The 24,080-nt window shown below is 38.6% G+C and overlaps 1 long non-coding RNA gene across 1 annotated transcript in view; it reads right to left on the reverse strand.

Moving 5' to 3' along the window:
* Positions 1-23,452, reverse strand: part of LOC118692293 (uncharacterized) — a 170,122-nt gene extending 146,670 nt beyond the window's left edge. Inside the window, exons 1-4 of the long non-coding RNA XR_008508243.1 lie at positions 23,400-23,452; positions 15,019-15,061; positions 14,135-14,277; positions 7,683-7,782 (exon numbers count right to left, since the gene is read on the reverse strand). This is a non-coding gene — a long non-coding RNA (uncharacterized LOC118692293). The remainder of the gene's footprint in view (positions 1-7,682; positions 7,783-14,134; positions 14,278-15,018; positions 15,062-23,399) is intronic.
* Positions 23,453-24,080: the final 628 nt, after the last annotated feature.

Consider the following 24,080-nt stretch of genomic DNA (forward strand, 5'->3'; position numbering starts at 1 on the left):
TCCCTGGGATAAACCTTACCTGCAGAATTTGCCAAAACCCTCTAGCAGATTGTTTCACTTTGATGATTCTATAAATGCACATTAAAGAGAGAAACTGTGTGACATAAATTACACATTTGCTACGTTGGTAAATAAAACTTCTCTTCCCCCCACCCCTACCCCCAGGTGACACTTCTCCACCAGGCAATAGCCTTGTTCATGCATCTCTAGCCCATTAAATGTCAAACTACTCCACTAAAGTAAAATAGTTTTTATAGACTAGATAGAAAAAAATCTCCCTTTGGTGCACAAGGCTGTGGTTCAGGTTGCTGGTGATACTGCTTCCTATCCTCTGAGGCCGGAAAATAGCAAAATCACATATCCTCATTACTAAGCACCGTGAGGAAATTCCACAACCACCTCCTCTTGCAGCTGCAAGCCTGACCCAGTCTTCCAGTATGCATCCAAATCCTTAAGAGTGAAATGGATTTCATAGGTACATTCCCCCAGCATGTGGTAGGCTCAGACATTTTCCTCTTCACAGGGCTGGCTCTGGTGAGGCACCATATCCTCTCATGCAGCTTCCACTAGATTAAAAGGCTGATGAAAGCAACAGAGTAGTGCTTACCAAGTTGCAGCATAATTCCTCTTGCAGATGTAAGTTCTGCAAGGATCCCTTCTGCATTTTGGTCTTACCAATGAAATTTGCAATCTGTTCCAAAAACACCCCAGGTTTTACCAGACCTAATCTGTGGTCTGTGTCTGGTATCTAAAGTACCTGGTTCATTCCCTTTCCTCTTATCAGGATGCTGCTCTGAATGCTTTCAAGACCATAAATTTCATGGAGGATACAGATGATTGCATAAAACCATCTGGACTTGCCAGGTGGTATAGTATGTATTAATCAGCTATAGAGAGTAGTTTCTTTATGACCATTGCCACTTACCAGCAAACTTCAGATTCATCATATTTTATCAAAAAAAATTTCTGTCATTTTATTCCTTAATCCTAATGCTTAGTCTGAAAGGTCTACAGGCATATTCACAAAAAACAGCATGAAACACCAGGATTAAAATTGACTGTGAAATTGAAATTCATCTCCTTATGACTTTGTTGAGTCTCTAACACAAAACTTACACTATTTTTTTCACCTATATCTTATCTGCTGTCTACTATGTACAGCACTCCTTGATCAGATATTTAATGGTCTATTTTTTCTTTCCTCTGGAAGGTAAGCAGTCCCATGAATGCTTTGCTTTCAGATCACAGAGCACTTTAAACCAAAGAAAACTCTACTTCTCAGCTGAGCTTGAGCAGCTGGCAGACAGAAGAGATGGAGACAGCAGCAGTTTTCCTGGAGGGCAGTGTCAATAAAAAACAGAGCAGGATATTGTTTCCCAATAAACAAGCCCACAAAGAAAGATGAGTTAAGTTCCCATTTCAACCTCACTCATACCTTCTTCTGCTTTGACCAGAAAAAGTCAAGAGCATGGACATTATTGGTAGATGAATCTACTGGGAATGATGCAAATCCAAAACAGGACATTTGTTTTAGAAATCATGGAGCTACAAAGCTACTTGTACACTGGAGTGCTGCTACCACTCAGGCAAAAAGGTAAAACTTCTTGATTAGATAGATCTCTTGATTGCTGTTCTTGATTAGATAGCTGCAGGGAGAGGGGGGGAGGAAACAGCAAACATTTTTGCTCAACTGAGGGCTATCTGAGCTCTCCTTATACCAGTGTTTATGAACAGCTGTTACCTAGCTATATCCCAGCTAGCCACAATGCCTTACCTAATGCAAGGCAGTCATTTATTAAATTGGGGGATATTTTCCTATAGATCATAATGTCTTTCTTCCATTTCTCTCAAAGAGCAAAATCTCAGAACCAAAAAGGCAAGGCACCACCTTCTCAGTTCCCAGTACAGTTTGATCAAGGATTGCACACATCCGCCTCCTGCCTGTTTTGTTCACGTCAGTATTCTGGGGTGCATGCACCAAAACCAGACAAACAGATGCCTGCAGAAAAGGTTATGCATGCCAGGATAGTATGGCTAGGAGCTTGAAAGCTGATATTCCCTGGTGGCCAGCTTCACACAGGCTTCAATTACTACTGATGATCTGTATGCACTGTTTGCTGCAGCAGGGATCTGCTTACAAATTAATGGTGTTCAGGTTGCCTTAGGAGGCAACCTAGAGTAAGGATATGGCACACTGAGAACCCAGACCTCAATTTGTTCTCCACAAGGTCACCCTTGAAGGTATGTGCTATCCCTTATAAATCCTTTAGAAACTTCACTGTGTTTCCTTGCCCTCAAAGTGGGTTTTCTCCCAGAAAGAAATATGGAACAATTATTCCTTTGAGAATTGATTCTGTTTGAAGAAATCTACAATTCTGACAATTTGAGCTGTATGTAACAGGCTGGAAATATGAGAAATGGGAACTCTAAGATGGCTTTGGCCATTAGAACCCACTGGCTTCCAAGGCAACATGCTACTGAGAACAAAATTTCTGCTTTGGGTGTTGAGTGTACCTATTCTCTTGTGTGTGCCATGAATTTATTGTATGCTTTGACAGCCTTGAAGAAGACTGAACTTCTTTCATCCAATTTCACATCTAACTTAAACACCATCAGTCCAGAGGCACAGCGAGAACTGAAATGTTTCTGAACTCCTCTCCTGCTGAGAACAGAAAAGGTTTGATGAAGGTCTTCACAAATTCCTAAAGGTAGGACAGTCTGCTTGAAAAGAAGCATTTGCTTGAGATATTGGTTTTGCTTTGAGTTTGTTGGTTTTTTGGATATTCTTTTTCTGCAGCAGACTAGAAAGAGACAAGTTTTTCCAGAAGGAAAGTTTTGTCAACAGAAACAATATATTTTATTAAGCAAAATGTTATAGCTAGAAAAAAAGGCAAGCACATTTCAGGAGTGCAAAGAACTGAAGAAAGTTTATGTACCTTAAAGCTTGCCATCTGCTCTAATACAAGATATTTCATCTCCCTATAATCCTTGTCTTGTTTATAACCTTTGAGCATCATAAGCATGCAAAATTTATATTTATTTGATATGAAAAATCTCTGTGTAATAGAATAGCCAGGAGGCCTCTGGGAAATAAGCTGAATTGATTTATAGAGAAAAAGTGAATGCTTTTTTTATTATTATTTACAGAACTAACTTGGGCCCAGGATCTAGCTATATGCTTGGTTGGTTAATATTTTGCAGTGGAATGCTTGTTCTTTCTATGATATTAGAGTCAAATCTACTCAAGGTTGGAGTTATCACCCATTAAAACCGTGCCACAAAAGTTGCTTTCTCACAAGTAGACGATTTTCAAAAATCAACATTTTTCTGACCAAAAGGAATCTCTCTCAAAATAATTTCATCCACCTCTTTGTCTGTCTGTGGAGGCAGACAAAAATTATTATTAATACAAAAAAATAACAGAAAGCTGGAGAAAAAATAATTCTAGAAACAAAACACTGTAATGTATATAATAGTTTCTGTCAGCCTGGACTAGGGAGTGGGAAGAAAGATTTAATAAAAAGTAGAAAAACAGTTCTCATTAGTGAGTAGGCAATTTCCAGAATGAAGGGCTCTTGAAAACAGCTGTGAAGTGTTGACCCTGGCTGGACACCATGTGCCCACCAACAATACTCTGTCCCTCCTCAGCACAGTGGGGGAAAAAATAAAACTAAATTCTCGAGGATGGAGATAAGGACAGGGAGAGGTCACTCACCAATCACCATTGTGGGCAAAACAGACTCGACTTTAACTCAATTTATTGCCAATAAAATCAGAGTAAGGTAACCAAAAATAACAGCTAAATCTTAAAAAGTCTTTCCTAAAACCTCCTCCCCTGCAGCAGCTCAGGAGCACAGGGAGTGGGGGCTGTGGTCAGTCCATCAGACATTGTCTCTGCAGCTCCTCCCTCCTCAGGAGAGGATTCCTCCCGCTCTTCCCCTGCTCCAGCCTCAGCTCCCTCCCCAGGAGACAGCCCTTAACAAACTGCTCCAATGTGAGTCTCACAAGCTTCCCAAGGGGTCACAGCCTCCTTTAAGTTTCCACTTGCTCCAGGGGCTGCAGGTGGATCCCTTCTCCACCCTGCACCTCCATAGGCTGCAGGGGAATCTCAGCTCTGGTGCCTGGAGCACCTCCTGGCCCTCCTTCTGTACAGACCTTGCGGTCTTCAGGGCTGTCCTGTGATATATTCTCATTCCTCTCCTCTGGCTGCTGTTGCCCAGAAGTTTTTCCCCCTTCTTACATCTGTTACCTCTGAGGTGCTTCTGCCATTGGTGCTGGCCTCAGCCTTGGCCTGTGGTGGGTCTGTCCTGGATCTGGCTGGCATCAGACAAGAGGGAAGCTTCCAGCAGCTCCTCACAGAAGACACTACTGCAGTCCCACACTACCAATACCCAATATAATACCTGGCTTGAATTAAAAGGGGAAAAGGGGGATTTAAATCAGATCATGACTATAGAGTTCTCTCATAAAGGATGCAATTGCATAAGGCTGTTATACGGTGATGAAAAGCAAAAGAAAATATTGTGTTATTTTTAAAATAGAGTGGAAAACCACACCAAACAGAAAAAGTGGGGTTTAGCCCTTCAACAGACATCTTAAAGAGACTCCAAGTTAACTCTTAGAATCTCCTTTTCTCCATGGCTCCAAAGTACAATTTCACTTTCTTTTCAAGAATCAAGAATATAAAAACTGCACTGTCACACATTGTTTAGATACTGTAAGGACTCTTCCCATCTGCTGCCAAGTTTTCCCTGATGAGTCGCCTTCATAAATCAGCCTCATTTTTCATTTAACTTTTCACCTGTCTGATGGTGACAATAAACTCCATCTGTTTTTACAGCTGCTGCCAGGTGCCATAGAGGTACAACTCTACCTCTGACTGGGTGGGGAGTCCTTTAGGGGTCAGTTGATGTGACTAAGCTTTCAGGTCCAGGCAATCTGCTTTGAAATTCCTGTCATTAAAATGAGAATAAGGAATGAAAAAAAGGAGGGGAGGGGAGGGGAGACTGCAGAAGTAGAAGGGATGTGACCATGACACAAAATTTCCAGACGATGACAAAGGGAGGGATTAGAAGTGTCAAGCTCAGCTAAGAGGGAAGGAGGTGCTCAGGCACCCCAAAGGCTGCAGTCCTAGCATGCAGCCATGCTGAAAACACGACTTTTGCCAGGTATCACTTCTTTTCCTTAACTTTGAGTACTGAGATGTTTTAAGCAGCATGATTCCCTATGGTCAGAGGGATAAAAAAAATTAACTTCTTACCTTTGACTTTGAACTAGGACAATTTTCCCGCATTATCAAAGTCACTATGAAGCTTCCCCATTTATTCTGTCTCTCTCTGTAACTGATTCTAGACCCTAAGTCTCTTGGGTGAGGTTCACACAGATAAAATTCTTTTATTTAGTTTCATTTAGCAATAACAAAAGGCTGGTTTTATCCCAAGATTTGCCCTTGGCAGACATCAAGCCCAGTACACTTAGCCTTGATTCCAGGGCCAATTTCAGGAAGTGAAGCTGCAGCTGGCTGTTTCCACATGCCCCATGCTGCTTCTGTGTGCATGCTGCTTCCACATGCCCTTCATGCTGCTTCACAGTTTATCTGCGTAGAGTGCAAGGTGGCAGCTATGGAGAAAGGTGTGGGTCAGGTAGTGTCAGTTCTCCATGTCTTCTCTGTCCACTTGACCCCTTTTTCCCTTACAGTGACAATTTCCTCTCTAGCAGGTCAGTCATGGGGAGTTTGAATGCCAACAGGAGCTCTATGGAATACTGCACGTTTCCATACATCCATGCAGTGCATGGAGCCTCTTCCCATCTGAGGTCAGGCTGATTCCCTTACACATTTCACAGGAAATTCTCCTAATTACTGAAATTCTTTTGGTCTGTTTTTTTTACTGGGTTTTTTTGTTGTATTTTTTTTTTCCAGGTCAGTCATCTGTATTTTGGGTATTGCTTGGAAAACATTCCAGAAGTTTTTTTAGTGGGCACATAGTTGCAACTCTCCCCCCACCTTTTATTGCTGCCTGAAATGTAAATGGCAAGAAACACGAGCCTGTCATATGGAACAAGACATCCCAGCCTATGTCCGCTCTTGACTCCTCATTACCTGGCATCCCACAGGCTGGAAGCCTTTTTTGTTATTCCAGTCTATTGTAGAAGATGCATCTTCATTATTATTTTGACTTTTTATCTGCACTTTCCCCCTACAAGCTCAAACTGACAAGTTCTTTCTGACTATAAAAATATTGCATACGCACATGCTTATTTTAACACATAGATTTCTTTAACTATTTCTTTTCTCTTTTTCAAATTTTTTTTTGTATTTCATAGGATTTATCCTACCTCATATTAGCTGGCAAGATACTTCTGTAAATTGTCTTTACAGGTAAGAGAAGGAGATGACAGTTTTTTTCATGCAAGCACAGACTCCTGTTCAGACCTCACTTACTCTGTATGGATTACCGGGAGAGCTGAGACAGCCAGCTCAGCCTACATGTCTGAATCTCAGACTGCTAATGTTAAATGCATCTCACTCTCTTCCTGGTAAAACTAATCACAAACACTGAAAAATCAACACTTACAAAATTTTTAAGCTAAATTTTATCTCCACTGGGCTTTTTTTTTTTTTTTCCATTTTCTTCAGTGCAAGTCTAGGGATGCATATAGATAAGGATTCAATTTGGACAAGTTCTTTGCTTAAGCAGGAGCTTAGGTACTATTCCAACAGAGTCACAAGTATTCGCATAGCTGCAATAGGCTGAATATTGTCTCTTTAGCTGATGCTGACAGGGATCAAGAACACCACAGTCTGATTGATTGATTTTAAAAACAGGCTGCAACCAAAAGAGTAAAGCACAATAAGCTTTACAAATGTTCCTATTAAAAACACCCACAATAAGCTTTACAAATGTTCCTATTAACAACACCTAATTCTAACCATCTTCAAAATAATCATCAAGGTTGAAACAGCAGTTTAAGCTCCTTCTACACTTGACAGAGCGATACAGTATCTCCATAGAACATCTTTCCAGCACTAGTCTTAGGAAGAGATGACATGGCCCTCATACACATTTGCTTTTCCACCTTAACTGCAGAAGAAGGCACAACAGCTTCTTCAGACAAACTATCCAATTTTTAAGTAGCTAAAGTTAGATAATACAAATTTTAGTTTATTTAACTAGCAGGCATAGTCTATCAGTTATGCTTTCATTAAAAAGTATTTACTTAATTCCCTTAGTGCAGCATCTCATAATCCATGTAACTATTTTGGACAGACATTTGAGCAGCAACAAAAGGAGAGTTCACGCATCAAACATGACTGAATTGATTCTGTGGCAAATAAACTAATAAAATGCCTTTCTACAATAAGCAACCTGAGACAGCAACACAGTCCTAGGGTGTTCAGCATCACAGCAACATCTCCCTTATATTTCAGTGAGTAAAATTGGGATATCTTCATATCAATACATTCAGCTTTAAAGTGAGAGTACATAAAAGAGCTGATGGTTGGAGCATGTTGCTCAACAATAATTTACCTCACACAGAATTATTGCCGTGTGGAATACTGCACAAAAATACCTAAGAAGTTGCTGCAGTTTCGAGAGACTGGAGAGAAATCTGCTCTTTTGGGGGGAAATTGCGACATCTGCTGGTTTTTAACAACAAACCCAGAAATGCTTCATCATTACCGGTTTCAGAAGAGGCACACTGTGTGAGGGCACAGAAGTGACTTTGGAGACACAAACGGTGGTGACAGTGCTGCAAGGCATCAAGGCAGGAGTTGAGGTTCTGGAAACAGAGTAAAGTCATCAAGGGTTAAAAAAAATTTGAAGATCGGCTTCACAAAAATGTTTCAGAAAACATCAGAGATCACTGGAGTCTGACAGAATTACTCTCAAGACATCGGAAGTCAATATTCAGAAAGAAAGTTTAAGTTCAATTTTCTGTCTTTCCTGTTGCTCTCCTACAATTTCACACATAAATATAATTTAACACTGCATCCAAAATATAAACTCTTCAGTTCTGCAGTGAGAAGAAAAACCTTGCAGGGAGAATAATATAAACCAACCCATTGTTAACAACTTTTGCTAGTAGATATTTACTAATTAGAAAAACAATATCACAATGCACTACGAGTTCTGGCCTGTTCTAAGGTGCCTGTTTTTAAATAAATGGTAAAAACCAGAACAATTGTGAATGCCATCTTTAAAGATATGTTACTTTTCAGAAGAAAGGGACTATGAGTTTGACAGGCTCTGAATTGTTCTGCAGAATTCTATTTACAGCTAACACTTGCACATCTCCCAGCAACTGCTGCTTTATTTCAAACGTGTGTGGAGCGATCTATTCATAAACTGTGTGCACAATCATAGTCATACGCCACTTTTGAACATTTACAATTTGAGAGGGCTCATGAAGACAAGAGGAAGTTGTATTTTTAAGTATGGAAATTAACACTGGAAATAAAATTTTTCCCTTCCCCTTGGAGGCCAAAAGTCTGGACCCATCCTTCTCAGCTTAGAATTAAACTTAAATAGCATTCAGTGCTTTGTAAGTTGACCTCCACTTTGCTTTGTTATTGAAGTATAATATATCCAACATGGCAAAGAGGAGTCAGGTACAGGCATGGTTGCAGGAAAATAGATTATTTTCTTATCCATTCAGGGTATAATGAACAAAAGAAGTATGTTTGTCACTCTAGGCAATGTGCCTAGAGCTGGGGTCCTTAAGGAACAGAGGGTTTTGCAAAATCCACTACTGTTTAACAGACCTCAGCAGCACTGATTTCTAAACCAGGAAATTAACAGAAGGCTGCAAAGAATGAAATGTCTCCAGTTGTATCCTTCCAGCACTCCAATAAATTTGTCAGCATATTCTTGACATAGACAAGATAAAACATAAAGTTGACAGTGACAAAGTGCCACCACCTGAGACACCGAAACAGGGAGTTTTTCTGCCTTCTTGTCAGCAGCTTGTTTTAAAAAATCCCTACAACAGGACAAGAAAATGAGAAAGACTAGAGAAAAAAAAGAACTTTTCAAAATGTCAGTACCCAGAATTATGCCCAGATGCTCAATAGAAAACCAGTCACTGAAAATGTGGAATTGGCATCATTGTATTTTGATGCACAGCAGAGAGACACTTCCAAGGCAGAACTGGAAAAGGACCAGCGTCTGCTACCTGCTAATTAACACTTAAAACACAGCATTGCAGGTGGCTGAAACAGAACAATGCAAACCTGGAGCGTACAGCATGCTGAGCCCTGCTCCACTGGGAGAGATCTTGCTCCCTCCCTCCTCGCTGCAGAATCCATTCCAGAGCTGCCTGCAGTCTTTTGCATTTGTCTGCTTCTTCACTGCCTTGACAGCCAGTATTATAGTTATTTAGATGTTGTGTAACTGTATTACTTAATGTTTGCACAGTGCTTTGAAAATGTGAATTGCTATCCAGCTATTCAGTGTTATTATTTCCATTAGGATGAACCATAAAAGCATACTGAAAAAGACAGTGCTTAAGTTGAATAACCTCCTTTAAAAAGGAATAGCAAATCCATCAGGTCTTGTCAAGGTGTTCCACTACCTAAATATTTGAAATTGTACCTGCATTTGCATTACACATACACACACTTGGACATGCATATGATTTTATTTCAAAGATCAGTGAACTGGCTTAACTAGTCCTTTGGTTTATTACTATCAAAGAGAACATATAAAACGCTACACCGGGAATATAATAAAGACTTGGTTAAGTTAAAATTTAATAGCATATCTTAATGATAGTATTAAGAAAACTAACCTTGGAAATGAAATTAATGACATTCTTTGATGTTGCTCTGTCTCAACTTTGTACCTTGTACATGTCAGACTAATTTTATCAATTCAGGGAAATAAGGCAGAAAGGTTGTACAAATGTAATTATACTATTAACATTTTAAAGACAAAATTTTAATGTGTATACTGTAACCAAAGTAAAATTACTTTTCTAATTCTGGGATAACTGTTAAAAAGAGTCATGCCTCTCAGTTTAAAACTAAGCATATGATGAATTGCATCAGTAGGACTCCAATAGTATAGACTAATACTTTATGGCAGCTTGACTTGCTATATCAAGAATTCTGTGGGTTTGAAAAGCTGCATAGTCAATCAATTAAAAAAAAAAAAAACCACCACAAACAACTGTTTTCTGGCCATATGGGCATAGATAATTCCAGTCCTCCCAGAGATTTATCTCAGAAAAAAAACACTAGCTAGAATAAAGTTTCCTAATTCCTAATTTCCTAATTAAAAGTAATTAGGATGGAATTAATTGAAAAGACATTACAAAGAAGACTGGTAATAGTTGTGGTGGATGTAGAAGCATCTATGTTTGCACAAAGAGTTTTTTATAATGAATGGGATAAAAGAACAAACCTACTTGTTAAAAGCCAGTCCATTTCTCCCAGCTGTAGCTTTTAATTTAATGAGTTATCCTTCTCTTTACAATGTATGCCTCATTTAAAAAGATTGATAGATTAATATTACTGAAGTGATAGCTTCAAAGAATATGTCACATCTGATGACAAGGTATGTTTTCTTTAAAGATGAAATCAAATGAAACATTTGCTTTTTAACACAAAATCTGAGGGTCTCAGTTCACATTTGCTGGTTCAGAGGAAGTCTGGAAGTACCCATGGGTTGAGCATTCTAACAAACTGTCAGGCAAGCTAGAGATTGTGAAAAAAAGGTTGGGTTTCATTAGTATATAGTCCAAATTTTTTAGACTATAGGCTTAAAGATTAATCAATGTTTGAGAAAAAGGATTAATCTGAGGCTCATGTTGATATCTCCATCCTGCTGAACCAGTCCCTAGAGTCTCTGTTATGGCTGATAAAGGAAAATGGGCACTCAGAGATAATTTATCCCAATGTAGATTGCAAAATGTAATAGACAGACCTCCATATGGAGAGACTGGAATGAATACTAAAATTATGAAAAAAATAGATTCCACATGGGCTCCAATACTGTTATCAGCAATTAATTGTCATGGATGTGTGTCTAGAAGAGAAAACAAAATGTCTTGAACATTTCTGTGTTGCCTTCCTCTCTCCACCTCAGTTAATAGAAAGAACAGTCTTAGAAGAGGAAAGGCAAGGACCTTAAATCCTTCATGAGGCTGTCTTGATGTCTGCAGATTCTTTCAGGAAATAGAAACTGTGTCCCATCCCTGGTTCTCCCAGCTGTCCTTGCTTAGCTACTTGGCACTTCCCTAGGCCAAGAACCCTTGGGAAACTGCCCTGGCTATGGGAAGACATCCAGGAGAACAGAAGGGCTTCTCTTCTTCCATCATTTTGAAAGAAAATAGGGGGAAAATTCCCCTAAATGTCAAAGCAAAAATAGTTTATAAAAACCCTAACCCAAACACACAAAAAAGAGCTCTGTAGTGAGCAGAATCTTCAGATTTGCTCCTCCAGCTTCACCTCTGAAGCTTCCCTTCATGAGACCAATGAGATGGTTGATACATAAACACCATTGCTGCCTCTATCCTAGCATCCTTTCAGCCTCCATTTGGAACTTCTCTGCAGATTCTCCTTCTGTTACCTCTGTTTGTTAGATTTGTTCATTAAATACATCCAGAAGGAAAGACAGAGTGAATCAAGCCTGTGCCATTATGAGGCTGTTTCCAGCCACCCTCTTCACTCAGCTTGTTAGCTCTGCTTTCTGGACCTCCCCATGTGTTTCTTCCCTAATCACTCTGTTGGCCTTTGGGTGTGGACTGGCTCTCACAAGTGATACCCATATTGTTGGACAAATGGGTAGAATGGGGAAAACTCAAACCCTGGACCTGTAAACATCCACATCACCTCCAATTTATTCCTGGTTCTTATCTTCCTTTCAGTAGCAGTGTAGATGTAAGCACAGTGTCCTTAAATCCTTGGTATAACAGTACAGATTGCTTCATAAGCTCTGCCTGAGCAACTATTCAATGATGCTTCTCCATGCAGGGAGCTCTGAAGAGCTCATCCTTCCTTGCTGAGCCTTACACTTTCACTTCTAAATTAAATCCTTGGCAGCCTTGCACATCTGCCAGAGGACCTCTGCACAACACAAAGCATACTGTGGTTCCTCCCATGGCTGAAGGTCACATCTCAATTGCTTAAGGAAGAGTGTGTATGTTCTTCCAGATGCTTTTCATACACAATTTAAAAATGGGCTGAGGTAACCTCTGTCTTTTTTTTAGACTAAATACTCTGAAACAGCAATAAGCTGTTGAAATTCAAGTCATATCTTCTATCAAAGACATGACTTCACTGTACTCAGAAACACTGTCTGGAGACAGCCAAAAAGGACAAATATTCTGTTGCTCTTCTGGCACCTCCAGGGAGACTAATGAATCCATCATGGGAAGGTCAGAAAAGGCAGCACCACATCACTTCCAAGTCACTGCCACAGGAACACAGGAATTATTTTAATCTCAATATTTCTCCTTCAATTGAGCGAGCAGCTGTCTCTGGCAGCCATGTAAGAGAGGTTTGGGCTGAAATAATTTAGCAATGTGGAAGGATGGAGCAAAGCAAGTGGAGAGAGAGATGGAGGTGGAAGCTGTAGTATAAAGTATATAAAATTACACTATTTATTTCCTCCACACTCATGATGGGAGGAAGTTAGAAGGAACATCCTTGTTCCAGAGAGAGTTCCTCTGAGAACAGATAATCAGAGAAAGCTGTCATTTATCAAGTCACTCTGGCTGTCACTCTGTGCTGCTATTAACTCTGACTCAGTTCCAGCATTTCTGCATCAAATGATATTAACACCAGCCCTGTGGAAATTATTGTTTCTCTGTTATATCAAAAAATTATCAAATACATGTTATTCCTTTTTTCTAAATAGTTTCTGCTATTTAGTTTAGAAGCAAGCAAGAAACAAAGGAAGCAGGAGGAAGACAGTTCTGAGAGCACTGAGCTGCAAACACAAATGTTTGGTTTATGTAGGGTGGACAGTTATGAAGGAAAAGTGACATTTATGAAAAAGCACTGATGGTGAACTTGAAGATGCCCATTGCAGAGGGGTTGGACTGGATGATCTTTAAAGGTTCCTTCCAACCCAAGGCATGCATGCATTCTGTGATCAGTCAGGTGGTTCTGAGGTAGCCCTGAGGTGGCACATTTTGCAATGCCCATTTTACTTTTAAGGCAAAAGGAAGGAATGGTGTCCAATTACCCCTTTCTACAAACTGTCACTAAGGAGAGTTGTACATCTGCTTTCAGAGTAGGGAAATATTCTCAATAGCAACATAATCTCCAACATTTTGGGGCTCAATAAAGTGAAATGCATTTTTCACTAGGTAACAGTAGGATTGCAATAAATATATCCGTTTCTTCTCATCATGCCTGTGTGAGTTGAAGCATAAAACAGATTCTGCCTAGATTCCTAATCTGGAATGTATATTAAAACTGTTTGGATTTCATCAGTAACTAATATAAATTATAAGTCAATGATTGGCATAGAGACCTTTAAAATCTTAATTCATAAAACAGATTATTGCAGCAATTAGCCTACAAACGGATTTTGTAGTGAAGAATCAGCCAGGTATTCTTCCAACTACTGATAAGGTGAAGGTCCAAAGAACATGATGAAGGGCTTCCTGGTGAGGCAAAGTTCAGCTTGTTGAATGACAGCTGTGCAAGCTGTTTTTTACACTAGCTCTGCAGAGGAAAGTACTAGACAAGTACAATGCCAAAATTTGGAAGGTATGTATCAGCCAATCTCCTACCTTTGTAGACTGATGCTCCAAACATCTCACTGAGGCTACTATTCTTCACTTATTTCCTGTTCTTATTGCTGAACCCTAGTACCTCTACTTCAACCCTGTCTATGAGCTACAAGAACCAGAGATTTTCAAATTCCAAGGTGCATCAGGAAGCTGCAATTGTGCAGTGATGCCTAGGACTTCTGCCAGTGCAAAAGAAATCAGATTCTCTTTGAGCAGCTGCTGAAGGAGAAATACAGCCCTTTTTCACACAGAAATGCACTAAGCTCTCTCCTGGCAGCCCATTGCTTTACACTGTATGTTACATCATTAATCTTGTCCTCTCAAAACACTCAGAAAGCAGCAAGAGTGAATTCCACAGTATCCAAAGGAATTTTACAGACAAACAATTGACCTGTTATTAGTGTAGATGGCATGGAACTTCACATCCCATCAGGACATGTGGTTGTCAGTAGGTCTTAGCAGGGGAGCAGCTGCAGTCTCCTTTGGAGCTGGCACACCAGGTCCTCTCTGGGAGCCCAGAGTTCTCCTTTGCCTCTGAAAGAAATCATTTCACTTCTGTCAGATAGCTAGGATGAGAAAATAATTAGAAATATTTTGGGTGTTTCACCACATATTTGGTTTGTGTGAGATATTTCCATATAGAGGGATAAAGCATGGCTTAACATAGAATTTGTAAAGGAAGAAGGTTATATAACCTTCCCACGAATACAACAATTAATTTTATCTATTTTCAGGCTTAAGAGAAATACTTTTGTTCCTTATCATTCATGTATCTCTATAAATTTGTCAGTGGGAATGTGACAGTGTCACTCACTCAAAGGCAGCACTATCCCAAGGAGTATTTTGCAAATGTTACATCACAGGAAAAATTAGTACCTAAAAAATCCCATCCTTAGAGAGGTCACTTGCTGTCTAGAAGAAAGACAGATTCCAAGGCAATCAGCTGTCTAAGGGTTTTTCAAGAAATAAGTCTCACAAAGCCCTGAAAATGTTTGATGCTGTACAGCTGAAGCCTAAGGTGTGGTCTGTGTCTAAAAATATTAAAGAACTTTGAGATAAAAGTTGTGTTCAATACTTAATGCTTCATAGTTCTGGACAATCTTGAGCTCTATGGTATATTTTCCTATTTCATTTTGAATGTATATAATATATTTAAATAAAAATGCTTCTACTTAGTAAATGTGTGTATACATATACTGATATATATGCATATATATGAGTGTGTATATATATATATATATATATATATAGGGTGTGTTGGTACTGACTACTTACTTGCTGAGAATCCTTCCTCAGCATGTTATGATTTTAGCAAAGCCTGTGAAAGAAAGACAAAAAGATAGAGTGACAAAAACTCATGTCAAAGAATTTTCTTTTATAGGATGAAAGGACAGGGAGTAGATTATTATGAAGACTGGAAACAGAATTTAAAATAAAATAGAAAGAAAGGCATGGGAAATTAGAATTTTTGGGCTAAATATGCTGTCACCTTTTCCTTAAAGGCTACCAGAAAAGTTCACAAGATGGATTGTTTATATTTCAGACAGTAATACTTTTTACAGTTTCTCCAGAACACATCTCTACCCCAAAGAGTACCTTTTCCCCCTCTATTATCCTAATATGAAACAAAAGTGATTCTGACTGCATGACTAGAAGATGACTGTAGTGAAAAACTCCAGTGACAGTAAAACAGCAACATATTAGTAAAGTGCCTCAACATATTAGTAAACTCAACACTTTCATTTTCTCACATATTTGAATTGGTCTCTTTGCTATTACTTGTGTTAAAAGAGCTTCATGGCCATTTTTCAAGGCAAAAACATGGGCACTGTTAGTCCATAACACAAACAACAAAACAATAAAAGAGATTTCTGAAACAGCCAAGTGTCTGCTCAAGGAACTAGGAGATGAGGACCATAATCCAGGATGCAGATGGTTCTTAATTCTGATAAAGTTGTAATTTCCATGTTCCCTTCTCCTCTGGTGATCTTAGAGCATTTTTGAGGGGGGAGTGCCATCCCCTTCTCCACCTTTTACACATCTGGCTACAGTCTAGGGCAGTTTTGCAGAAAGCCCATCTGCCTGTTTCTAAGTAAAAGCATATTTCCATGTCCTTTCATTTCAATTTAGGGGTGGTGAGCAATACTCCCTATATCTTATCCCTGCCTAAATTTCCAGTTACAACACAAGTATCCAGAAAGAGACAGCTGTCAGCATAGTTAAACTGCATACAGCAGTAGATTGGAAAGATACTTGAGGGAAATTCCTTATTCCTGCCTCGAATTGCTCCTTTGTCCAGAATTAATTTATTAATTAATTTCCCAGGTTATTTTCCAATTTCACTAATTTACAATTAATAAAACTGGAAAATAATCTGGGGAGAGATTTCATAAACATTTTGGTTAAAAACCTTTATCTTCACTGGTGTATTCAAACTTCCAGTAATGTTTGGCTTACACATTTGATAAGAACTTTAATGGAAAGACCTTTCACATAATGTGTTTGAGTAACAAAGAGAGAAATGAAGCATTTACAGGGCAAACAATAATACATATTTTTCACTGTACTTACTGTATATTTAACATTTTCTGTGATTGTTTGTAAAACTCACAGTACCAGGGCTGTTTCAACAGTTGAACTTTACTCAATGACTTTGTCAACTTCATTGTCTTTCAGCATTAGTCAAATATTCTCAATTAATTTTAGAGTAATGGGAATTTTGGAAAGCAAAGATTGTGGTGAATATTTGATGAAGTAATGGTATGTCAACAGTCTAAGCATGGCTTGATTATGGAAATGAAATTTAGGCAGGGAATTAAACTATTAAAGCAGAAAATGTCTAATTAAATGGAAACCATGCATTAACTTCACTTATTCTTTACACAAGGATTATTTTTCAAGTTCTATTTAAGTAGTATTATACAGCAACATATAATTAAAAATCTAATACAACCTTCAAATTACAAAAGGCATCCCACTTTTAACAGGAAATAGCAGCCCACTTTTAACAGGAAAAAACAACCTATGTGAATGATTTCTGTTAACTGAAACAAATATTTTCACTTTCAAAATGTATTTGATGTTTTATGTTCAACACACAGAACACAGAACGGATTTCAAGGAAAAATGTAAAAGCAATAAGAAAATGCATTCACAAGTGTATGAAGTATTTAGATATCTTCTAGATAGTAGAGGAAATGCCCTCATCTCACATTAGCATGCATATTCTGTAAAGTTTACACCCAAAAGCTCATCATATATATCATCATTGAGTCATTTACTGAATGTCACTCTCCCAGTTAACACATTTCAATAATTCAGTCCCAAATCAGATACAATTGGACAAGATTTGCATTTACAAAAGATCATGAATAGAAGAAAGTCAGCCTGCAGATAGCACAGGCACTGATGGCAATGCTTGCCAGCCCCTAATGCCAGGGACAGGCATGACAGGTTGGTCACCTTATTTTCCAGCAGAAGATCATAGAATCATAGAATTTTAGAATCATAGAAGCCTCATTCCAACAGCCCTGCCTAGGGTGGGGATACCCTTCACCAGAGCAGGTTGCTCAGAGCCCCATTCAACCTGCCCAGCCAGGGATGGGGCATCCACAGCTTCTCTGGGCAACCTGTGCCAGTGCCTCAACACCCTCTGACGGATTCCTCATGGTATGCATTGCACCCTCATATATTTAGGATCCTTTATCCTGATGCCCAGCTTTGTCCTCAAATGAGACAAACAATTCAAATATTCTATCAACAGTCCTTGTGTCATTGTAATGTCTCAGAGGCCAAATGACAGTGTAGGATGGTGGTGAGGCTGATTAAACAAAGAACAGTCTCATCCTCATAACTGAGTGTATGATCACTGAAAGAAAAACACAGGGATAGTTTATTTTATTAGAAATAATCTTTCCATGGAGAAAGAACTTTTGTTCACAATTGATAAGTGATTTCAGGTGTAAAAAATGCATTAAAAAATGAAAAATTGTTTCTTCAATTTTAGATGAAGAAATGTGATGTTTTCCATTTAAAACTCTTTTTTAAAACCCTATTTTTGTTTTTATATGTAATTTTATTTTGTTTTTATATGTCATTTATATTTATATATTTTATTTATAAAATTTGTTGTTTGAATATCAAAGCAAAAATTCTGTTAGAATTACATCTTTTTAGTCTACTTACAATCTAACAACCACACAGGCCACTTAGACTAGCTAAAGATGGGAGACATAGGTAGTCAGCAATTGCAGTTTCCTAGCAGTTTAAATTTTCCCAAGCTATTTCCAAACATGCACACAGAGTAATTGAAAAGATCCTAAGAGTGAGACCTCTGACCACGTCATGAAGATGTCCGACCCAAACCTGACATGTCTGAGGGACACCTCAGAAGAATTTACTTGAAAATGTAATGCTTGCTGCAAAAAACTTTTATATTTTTAAGTTCAATTAATTTCTCACAGGTTGTTTGGTAATTTTATGCATCACCCTAAGTAGCCTGACAATACTATATTCTTGTTAAAACTACCTGGAACTCATCCCACAGCACACACAGAAACAAAAACTGATGGCAGATTCTTCTCAGAGCACCTGTAAAATTAGGAACATGAATAACTAAACATCAGAATAGTACAATTTTTTTTAAAATTGTTCTAGCTGGTTAGTATAATTACCCATGTCACCGCAAACCAATTTTTCCAGTGGAGTTTGCATCTCCAGATCAGCACTAAAGTGCTGTGTATAGCTAACACATTTGGGGCATCAGGGAATTTAAAGACTGAGAAAAGCTGTTGAGGAGAGAAAGTAATGGTGTTTAATACCAAATGAGATCAAAAGAAACCCATCAGTATGAAATGGGCTGTGTAGAATATCTCCCAGTATGGCAATTGCATTAATGAGCATGCAGTTTCATGAAGCCAAGTTGTCACAGACACTGGACTGTGATACTAATTACACCCTGTGAAATAGAAACAACTCAGAAATGTAGAAAAGCTGCTCTAAATCCTGCAGCCAGCTAACACGTAGATGCAGATTCACTAGGAAGATAATGGTGTGAATTTCCTTGCTCCCCAGATTCTGACACGGGAGAGTTAACCTGCATGGATCAACAAGAAAAGCGGTCAGTGAAATACCTTTGCTAATATGAGGAAGAATTCTTCAGCTCTAGAGCAGAAAGCCAGGTCAATCATGCATGATTCAGGACATCTTATGATGGTAAAAGGACCTGAACACAGGAAATTCAGACGTAGGATTCAGCAAGTTACAGGTAGGAACTGCAATTCACCCTCTGCAAGCTGTAAGAGACTTTCTGACTCTAACACTTCTGTACATGGCCCAGCCAACATCTGCAAAACAAACCAAATCTATCCAAAAACAACTTCTGTGAGTGTAACACACTTCCAGCAGCACATGGGTGGGAGCTCTTACAGCTGCATGGTCCCAGCATAGCCAGACTCAGAGCTCTTCCTAGAGCACTGAGGAAAGATTGTTATCTCCCTTAGACCCTTCTTTAGTGATGCTTTGAAGTCCTAATAGACCTTTGCACCTACTCCTTAGAGACTCATGTGGTTTCTGACACCTATAGGATAGCGTAATTGTTTCAAACTAAAGAGGGTCAATTCAGATTAGATATGAGGAAGAGGTCTTTTATAATGAGGCCACTGCACATTATCCAGAGAATGCTGGATATCCCATCCCTGAAAACATTCAAGTTCAAGTTGGACTGGGTCTTGAGTAGTTGAAGGTGTCTCTGCTCCTGTCAGAGAAGTTGAACTATGTGGTCCTTGAAGGTCTCATCCAACCCAAACATGATTCTATGGTTCTACATTGCTGCAGACGTGTTTTCAGCTGTTTGAGCTCAACTAGTATGTAACATCACTAGCAGAACTAAAAAATATTCAGGACAAGGAGTTGAGACAGAGGAGATCAGGCAGAAAGCTGAGTATTTCTCTAGAATTACCCTGTCACAGTTCATTCTGACCTAAGGCCCCAATTTTCTCCCTTTCTTGTCATTATATTAGTTTTGCTGTCTATTTTTGTGGAGCAAATTTCTTCCTTGCCCATTGAAATGATTGACAAAGTATACGTAGTCTCTAAGTAGACTCCATCTCCATTAACTTCCTCTTTTTGGAAAGGAACACATCACCTGCCTTCTCTTTGCATTGCAACAAAAATGCTGTAGGAAAATGCAAAGGGAAAAGAAGACTCTTCTCTGGATAAATGTCCATATTTTATCCTTAATATGACATATTAGATGTCATGTATATAATTGATGGCTCTAAAAGCTATTCTTACATTTCAGTATTGTCTTGCTGTTGCCAAGGAGTCTTTTTGTAAATACTTGCTTTTGGAAAAATGTAGTGACAAAACACCTTCCAGGTTTCCATGACTGCTGCAGTGTTTAATTTATTTTGATTAATTCTGTGTTTACATTTGCTTTCAGTCTTTGTGTCCCCTCCTTTGAGAATCCACCTAGCCTATGCTGATCTCCAAAAAACTGATTGGGAATTTCATGTTACAGTCTTTGTCTAAATAAAAAAAAAAGGAGAGGGGGGAGGGCATTTGATTTTGTAATTCTTCCCCCTGAAAGATTTGTGAAGTACAGGATATAACTATAGCAGATGTGAATAAGAAACAGAGCTCCCAAGTCATCTATGTTGCACAGTTATTTCACTGGAATAAGAGGAGCTTTTCCTTTCATTGCCTCATCGTAGTTTTTTCCAGCTCTTGGCTAGTAGTATTTCCTGTAAACCTCATAATCCATATGCAGCACAGAAGAAAAGACACACAGTTTTAACCTTCATTCAGTAAAATACAGAGTGCTCTTATTGCTAACAAAATTAAAACATGTGATTCAATTCCTTTGGAGAACTTTCTCAAAGTTATCTTCTCAATTCATGTTTTCCCTTTCATATTTGACATTTTACATCCTTTTAGTTGTAGCTCTAATTTCAACTACATGGCTACAACACTGGGTGTGTCATTTTAATCATCCTTAGTCATGAACCAGCTGAAAAGATTCCTGCAATGGGTGAACCACATAAAACTTACACCTGCAAAAATGCATGTTTATTGCAGATTTCCTCTCTGGTCAAGTGTGTGAGTACAAATCCATGTTAGTAGATGCTGTCCCTGACAGCCACGTAGTTTGAAAGCTGCTTGAGTTTTCCTAAGACCATTTTCTTCAAGGGAATATATAAAAAAGTAGAAGCAAAAAGAAGTCTGTTGTCTTCCTCTCCAGTCTGTTTTCAAAGGCAATGATACTCAACTATTCCTGCACTGAAGCATAGTAATGAGGAGACTTCTCCCATCTGGCCTTAGCTGATTCAGACATATCTTTCAGTCTTCTGGCTTTTCACCCCAGTTCATTACATAAAGAGAAGAAGTTGTGCATGTTACTAGCTTTCCAGGCTGATTTTTGTGTGAATTTTCAATAAGGATCTGCCTAGGCTTTAAAACTGACTGGAAAAGTCCTTTCTCCTGTGAAGAGAAGCAGCTTTTGCCCCTTCTATTCATTTTTACTATGACTTTTGGGGACATATAATTCAGAAGAAATCAATTCACTGATTTTTACAAAATTTAACGTATTCCAAAATTTTTGCTGTTTTAAATAAAAGCACATTTGAACGGCAAAATATGCATAGTTGCAGTGATTTCTGGTTTTCCCCTTTACTACTTCTGGGTTTCTTCCTTTACTGCTGTGTCTCCTCCATTTCCTATGTCCCTCTGTTTAAATATGAAGTTAAATAGTTTCCAGATGCAATTTTACTGCTCCCTTACCCACATAATGAAAATTAAAAGACACTGTAGAATCCCTGTTGAGGCACCACCATCAATAAGTTTGGCAAATAACTGCCATAAAGTTTTTTTATTGCTCTGCTGATTTAAAAAGTAAGTCATGGAGAACCGAATGACGTGCAATAATGGTTTAATAGCAACAGATTCACTTTGGGGGTGTCATGATACGTCTTGAGAACTTTTGTTTAAAATATTCATAAAAACACATAGGATACAGTTCGGCAAGTGAAACCTTTCCTAGGCTATAAAGTCCGTGGATTAATCCAGTTATATTTGTGTGACAAACAAGGCTGCTGAGAAAAATCACACCATGTTTATTCCTAAAGCCAAATACTTATACAAATTTACTTTGATTTTCTTTAACCTTTCAATAAAGTCAGGTTTTTTTGGTTTATAATAACAGGATAAAAAAAAAAAAAAACCTTTCCCGATTTTGCATTTCATGTTGAAGCTAATTTGATGCTTCTGTCAGAGATTATTTACACCTAGAACTCAGAGTAAAATGACAGACTCTGGAAGGCTAAATGAATAAGTTTATCTTTCTAATCCTAAATTTTAAATGCAGGAAAAGTTTAAGATTCAAAGTCACCTATGTGAATCTGTCTCCCTCATAGTTTTTTTCCATGAAGACTTTACTCCTCCCTTCAAACAAAATAGAAAATAATTTGTGTTTTATGGTCCAGACACACTATATTTTTACTGAATCTTACCTTGGACCAGGTAATGCTTTTGGAAACAGAGTATGAACCAAGATGGATGGAAAACATTAATTTCTGTATGCAAAATTTTTCATGTAAATCACATATTTCTGCATGTATTCTTAGAATGGTAACAAGTACACCTGATCAGTGTAAATGAGGTCAGAACTCAGGTCAGTGAGTAAACCAGTTCCCTTCAAAACCACACAGTACTTCAGGATTTACAGAGATTAAGAAGATTATATTGGGCAAGTAATTTTCAAAACCAGGGAGAGTAAGAATGACCTAAACATGAGACTTTAGGAGGAAAAAAAAAAGAAGAAAAAATTAGTGGAAATAAGCAACCTAAAACCATTTGGTAACAACTTCAGCCCTCCTAAAATCCCCATCTGCACAAGGAAGGGCAGAGGAAGCCAGTTACCTGCCCACAACTCCTCCTCAGGAAGGTTGCTCTCTAGACCTGCACTCCAGACCTCTTGCCTTGCAAAGTTCTGCCCCAGCCAGGACATGGCAGCCCCTTGGCCTCCAGCTTCACTCATACAAGAGCACATAACCTGAAAAGTCCCTTCTCTTGGTTCTTCAATTTACTTTCTTCCACACTCAGCACAACCTCAGGGTACTGCAGCTGTTGAGCTATTCCTTATTCTCCAGATGAACACCAGCTCTTGCTGTATGACACCAGCTGGATTCTCCCTTAACAAGACCATGTGACAGCATCCACTTATTTTGTGGTGCAAGTTCAATCAGCACTGGCTTGACCCAAGGTGAAACTTGTAGCAAAAGCCTGTAGCTGCTGTCAGAGGAGAAGTAGTTCTGTTATGTCAATGATGCTTTTGCTACTTGCTTTCAGGAAGGACCAAAAAAAAACCCCTTTTCTTCAGTCTGAAACCCTTCACTTCAGCAGCTTTTGCCTTTCCTTTTGCTATTGCACTCAAAAATGCTTGTCTTTTTAAAGAAAGGACTCCTTTTCCTTGGAAACACATTCCTAGCCTCCCCAAACACTCCCGATTTTCTCATTTGCAGTCATTTGAATGAAGTTAGCCACTGCTACAGGAATCTTTCAACATCTGGCATTTAAGAAAAATAGCTTAGCAGGAGACAGAAAACACTCTAAAATTTCTTTTAGAGTAGAAAACTCTGGTCTTTGAAAGAAATGCTTACCATGTTGAAGATCAGATGAGGTCTCAGCTTCCAGTACGAGTCTATATCCTTTTCACTGGGATTATAGAGACCTGTTTTAAAATCTAAATGCTGCCATGGAAACTGTCTACATTCTTTTACTCAGTGGGAAAAGTATTTTGCAAAAATTTCTGTTCCAAACATATTTTTATTCTATCTCAATCCATTGAAGCTGTAAAATGGAATGACCACAGCTCCTTGAGATGCTCATGAGGACTTGAAGTATCAGGATGCAATCTGCTTAGGCCACCTCCATACTGACATGTGGAGATACATGCATTTGATGACCTCATTTTGCATATAGATGTCTATACAAATAAGTCACTAACAGATAATGTAATGAGAGAAGCAGGATCACAAAATACTCTCATGGTTTGTAATAAATTACAAAATTTTATGTAGGGCCATACCAGGTGGAGATTTCCCAATTAGACCATTAAACATGCTTGTCCTGATAGTCCCAAGTCAGACCACAGCAGAACATAGGTAAATTAATCAGAGAAGAACACCTTCTCATTTCTCATCCATCAAGGCCCATGAAATTAGAAGAAAAAATATAGTGCAATAGATAAAGAAGCTATTAATAGTCCACAAGAGAGAAACTCACATTGCTGAGTGGACAGTTTGGCATAAATATTCTTTTCTATCTCTAATTCCTGGGAG

Source organism: Molothrus ater, chromosome 2 (assembly GCF_012460135.2).
Source record: "Molothrus ater isolate BHLD 08-10-18 breed brown headed cowbird chromosome 2, BPBGC_Mater_1.1, whole genome shotgun sequence".
Classification (NCBI taxonomy): domain Eukaryota; kingdom Metazoa; phylum Chordata; class Aves; order Passeriformes; family Icteridae; genus Molothrus; species Molothrus ater.